Here is a 6,138-nt window from a genome sequence, read left to right as displayed (position 1 = left end):
TACTCACAAACTGTTATGGGGAAAGGGAAAGCTTCCCGTGGAGCTACTTTTCTTTTTCCTTCATTCCATCCCATTGTATAAGGATTATGCAGATGAGATCCGTTTGTCGTGGAATTAGGATATGTTGATATCATTTTAATGCCGATGTATCGCGGGGGATACGAGTCGGTGCATAAAATTTCGATTAAGACCATAACTTCGACGCAGATGATCGCATAATAATAGCTTTCGCGAATCAGGCCAGAAAACTCTGTTTTGACACAAAACCCTGACAAATTTTAATTACTCCTGTTCACAGTTTTTTTTTATTAGTTCAGTTAAGCTCTTCAATTACTAGATTAATTAACGTGAAATATATTCGCTGTAACAACGAATATCCTAATGTACTAATTTTCAAACCTATCTCAAACAATGACAAATGTGCTTTTATGTTTTGTTGTAAAAGCACTATAGTTTTCTTCGTACATATTAAGTATAAAGGTAACATTATCAAATCTCTCTTCTTACACCCAATCCTAGTAATGAAATAATTCATAGATAAAAATGGACTCTGTTTCACGAGCGTACTCCCCCAAAACTAATTTCTAAAAGAATGATTACACACATTCAACCTTTCGCGCTTTCCTCATCGTGAATGCTAAACCTTAACGTTCTCACAATATGTTCACGCAAGTCGCATCAATCTAATTATTTGTGATACTGCTTCAAATATTTGTTAATTTTTTCTGTGAACGTGGAAGAGAAGGGATTACGTTTTTGAGGCTACTCTGTTGCAGACTTGAATGGTCGATTTTCGAATTCTTAAGGACGGTCTTCGCACCGCAAAGAGGCTCGGAGCGTCGCCATCGTTTTTGCTCGGTTGGACTCTCTCACGGCTCATTTAGCGATCTTCATACTTGCATCGGGCTCGCGTACCTAAGTAGAGGCGCACTCTTCGCTAGCCTCGTTGAGGGATGCTCGGGGTTGGTGAGAAGCGCGCGCGAGCCGCGAGAAAGTCTCGCGAAGAGACACGAGGGGAGTAAGTCGCTTTTAATAGCCGGCCAGCACCCAGCTGCCGCCGCGTTTGTCTACCCAACGGCCGATGTCTCCGTGTGCCTTAACGAACAATGAAGGAAGGAAATAAAGCCAGAACCCGGTACACTTTTTTCACTCCGACTTCCGAGCACGACGTAATCTTCTTCGCCGTTCTTCAAAGCAAAGGGGTATTCATTCAGGAAATCATGGATTTTAATATGCTCGAAAGCACGTGGACATCAGCTGGAAATCGCGAGCAGAAATCACTATAAATCATTGGAAATTACCGAAACGTCACAATTTTAAGGCTAAACAGCTGGAAATCGCGAGCAGAAATCACTATAAATCATTAGAAATTACCGAAACGTCACAATTTTAAGGCTAAACAGCTGGAAATCGCGAGCAGAAATCACTATAAATCATTGGAAATCACCGAACCGTCACAATTTTAAAGCTAAACGTCACTTGTTACCGAATCGCATTGTTGTTTATCACATGAAATCAAAAGCAATCGGTTCTCGAAGAAAGGAATAATTTTCACTGATTTCTAAGTGAATAGCCCCTCGCTTCATGGTTTTTTGAGAAATCGCCCGAGGCAGTATTCACTCGGGAAGCAGTGAAACGATTTCTTTCTTTGAGAACAAATTGCATTTAATTTCATATGATAAACAACAATGCAATTCGGTAACAAGTGACGTTTGATCTTAAAATTGTGACGTTTCAGTGATTTCCAGTGATTTCTGCATCCGATTTTCAACAGATTTCCGCGTGATTTCGAGCATTAAAATCCATGATTTACTGAGTTCATAACCCCTCGGAATCGCCGGAACTATTTTTCTACCCACGGTTCTACCGCGGTGCAACCTGAAATACATTTTCGGAATACGTGGAGAGGGGAAAATGTACTAAATCCAAAATGTATTTCGAAAGAAACATTAATGCTTAATATGTATACGGAAAGGTTTCCTCACAAGGGACTCGGCATTTAAAAGTAATGAAATATTTTTCCAATGTTAGATCGTTTAACCCTTTGGTTACTAAAGGATGTTTAGGATGTAAAGGATGTACACGTCGATGAATTTGGTCCATGCGTCGAAACGGCTTCGTAACCAAAAGGTTAACCCGAAGTAATTACAATGACTATTTTGGTCCTCGGTACATGCCTGGGAACATCTTGACATTGACTTTCTTGTATTTTTGGCGCATTCAGATGTTGCTTCATAATTGAATGGGATGAGTCATAATGGATTTCGGTGGTAGCATACCACACGATTGTACCGGCACGGTCGTTAGGGATGAGGATGACCTTGACGAATTGCATTGTTCTCTTAAAAACGTATGTTGCAAGTCGCCGGTTTTTCGTGAGCATTCAACATTAAAATTTCCATCTCATCCATTGACGGCAGTGGGATTAACCATTATTTTTGTCCGAAGCGAAAGGATTATTACAAAATCCCGTATTTCAAAAATATTGACTTCATCCCTTTCATTCTGAATACGAATCAAAATAAATATTTGAAAAGTATTATTTAAATATTTGGAATGTTTTTTCTGAATATTCCTTGAAAGCCTTTTTACACGGTGTACATGTTTCATGAACAGTACATTTAACTCTAAACATTATTTGTTAATGTGACCGATCATTATTATCGTTATTGATAAGTGAATACATGATTGGGAAGAACACAAAGGTTGCGGTGGGAAGGTAAAATGTTACTATCTACTTTGAAATACGTGTTCGAGCTCTTCCTTTCGAGACCAGGTCGTATAGTCTGCAGCATCACGATGGGATGACGTGCAGTCGATGCGACAAAACTGCCTAGATTTGAGCTTTTCTATTTGAAACATACAGTACTACCACTCCTTTAAATCAGATAAAATGACACCTCCTTTAGGATATAATAAGAATTTGAAGAGTAACGTTATATCTTAAAGGCAATGCCTTGAAATCATTAGACATTGGGATACGTATCCGGAATGTTTCTAAAAGAGGTAGTTAAGGTGCTGGTTATTTGAATTCAGGAGACTTTAAACGGCTTTAATGAAATTACATTATGTAGAAAACCACTTGCATAGTTACACATGGGATATACGTTTAAGAATATACGTATTATACGTGGTATGGCCACTGTTTGTTCATATAAAATCAAACTGAAAATCAAACAAGTTAATAAAGTGACACAAGTTATACTTAATGGTATATTTTTTTACTTTACACTATATATCAGGGTAGTATGTACTTTCTTTGTGAACACAAGAAGAGGATGTAGAAAAAAGCTTCAAGAACATGGGATAATTGACGACCCAAAATCCTCTTAGAATGAACGAAGAGAACCGACTGAGAGTACAGAAAGAAGGAAATATCTCTTCAGAATTCACCAACATACGAGAAACGTTCTCAACGTTTTAAATTTACCACGAAACGTTTGTATTTTAACGGGTACAAAACGTCTACATATATTTCCAACGATAATAACGCTTGAATTTCGTTATCTGTAATATTAAGGAATATAATATTTAATTAAAAGTCAAATTGTGAAAAGTCAACATAGAGCTAATTCGCTAAATTAATTTTGAAAAAATTCGTTAAATACACGATGTAATTTTCTACCATGCAATACATTACACGAGTTTACTGTATGACATACAACCATTGTACTACATGTACATCACGTAGGTAGTGCACGCACATGAGTTCGGAATCACGTTTAATGCAGAAATAGTTTCTTAATGATAACAAATATAATTGTATACCTTCTAAAGAATGTTATTCACATATAAGAAATTGAGACTTACGTATCGGTGATTTTATCAGGGTACTTTTCCACTTGCTACAAATTAATTTAAAACATGCACGAACTTATATGCAATTCAGAAAATAGGAGAGAATTAACCCTTTAATACTCTCCAGTTTCAAAACTTGGAATAATCATTATTTGCATGAAAATGCCGAAAAACCAGAGATTGAGACTGACTTCAATCCGCCTCGACTTACAATCAGACAATACGAATGTTGGATTCATCTTTAACAATCTTTAAAATAGACATCATCCGAAATGGACATTACACAGAATTTCGAGAATCTCGGAAGAAAATTCTCATATACGACTTAAGGGAATGTGAGTGGCATCCGAAAGCTCAATCGTTCATAAAACTTTTCTACGAATTGGATATCTGAAATCGTTTCATACTTTCAAACGTGAATACGGAAACCCTAAGGTAGGTCCTGAATCTCGCGAAATTTCATTTTTTGTAGGCTATTTTGAAAATACCTATAAACAAATTTGAAAAGAATTGAAATCTCATTAGCTTCAGGACTTTCCTTATAGTCTCCCTGTTCACGTTGTAAAGTTTCAAACTATTCGGTAAACCGAGTTGGGAGAAAAGTTTTATAAACAAAACCTCTTCGACACCACTTTCACATCGCCTTAAGAAGGGTAACGCTTCTTCCCGAAGATCCCGCCGTAATCCTCAGGGAAAGGAGCAGAAGATGAAGGTGAAATTGGGGGCCGAACCTAATTTGTAGAGGACGTCTAATGATCATGCGGCACCTTTGTGAATATTCCGTACCTAGCATCACGGCCAGATAACTTCGAGGAGATCCAAGAATTCGGGAAAGGCCTCAAAATCGACCGGAACACATTTTTGTTTCTCTCGAGACGGTGACCCGGGAAGATAAGCATGGAACCTGTGAAAGCTAACAATAAACCTAAACTGTCGGGTATTCTTGAAGCTTTGAGACCGATGACAAGAACTTTCATAATGAACGAATTTATTGCTTGCGCAGCAAGAGACGACCATGACTCGCATTAAGCGAAGCCGAGGAATCGACCGAACGACAGATCTCTTCTTATTATACTACCAAAGAAAAGACGCGACGATGCAACAGGCAACGCCGTCAATTCTTCGCTCTACAAAGATGAGAGTTCGCCAAGACGTTCATTTGAATATTCACCATACGAATAGCCCGGTTTCGATAATAAAAAAAAGTGGTGCGACCATGACGCGTCGTTGTTATTAATACTATTTGTATATCCTCGATGGCTTTCTTCGCATTGGCGTCAATTTGAAACGCCACAAAAAGCCGTGATTGCCTCTCTGCAAACAAACTCTAAATTTATGCTCAACCTGTATTGTACCCTAACTGCATATTTTTATGCATTCATTGCAATATATGTTTTTCTGCTTTAATTAGAATATATTAGTTTAATGGAAATATTCGGTGCTCTAACATTTGTCGTAAAAACGAGAAATGTTACTTTATCACGTTTGGTATGTGATTGCAATTGTGGTGCAAGTCTTATTGTCATTAACTAGAAATATTTTACTTTTTCCTATGTTCGTCATTATCAATCCTTTTATTGTTTATCTGCTGACTACATTAGCTAGTATTAGAATTTAGTACAAAATAACACATTCTATAAGTACTCATAACTTATTCTTTTATAATGCATGTAACATCCACAGCGGTAACATGAGCGAACAATGTGCGAATCGCACAGGCCCTACATGAGCCACGTGAGATACGAAGAATAAAACGGGACGGCCTTAGAAGACTAAAATGCCGCGGAAAATGTACCAAAGTAGGGCGTGAATAAAAACGAGCAGAGAAGAAAAGTATCACGTAATGGATACCCTTTTCTGTGCTGCTGAAAACAAAACGACTAAACGCATCGGAATAACTGAAAGCAAGAAAATGAAGGGAAAAAAGAAACGACAATGGAAGAGATCCCTCGCTTTACCTTACAACAACAGCATCTGTAATTTAGACTTCATTTATATTTGAAGTGTTTACGATGCTTAAACAACGCACTCTCTAGGCAGAACTTCTGAATGTTCTTGAATAGGATGCCAATGACTTTAATAATTAGGTCACGAAGAGAGAATAAAAAAAGGAGATAAAGAAATAAATTAATGAATGTTTCAATGGATGGAAGCAAATTTGTTTTTCGCGGGTAATGCTCGCGCGCACGCTGAAGTGAAAAGTATATCAACGTAACAAATTGTAAACTAAAGATTCGTAAATTAGAAATTCTATTCCAACAAAAGTAACATCTACTTTGCCATTCAAAACAACTTTTGCGAGAGTAACAAGAGGTTCGCTGATATACAACAATGGCAATA

Source organism: Orussus abietinus, unplaced genomic scaffold (assembly GCF_000612105.2).
Source record: "Orussus abietinus isolate OABI.00-Male unplaced genomic scaffold, Oabi_2.0 scaffold125, whole genome shotgun sequence".
Classification (NCBI taxonomy): Eukaryota; Metazoa; Arthropoda; class Insecta; order Hymenoptera; family Orussidae; genus Orussus; species Orussus abietinus.
The sequence above is the reverse complement of the archived record's forward strand: the minus strand, read 5'-3'. Positions refer to the sequence as shown.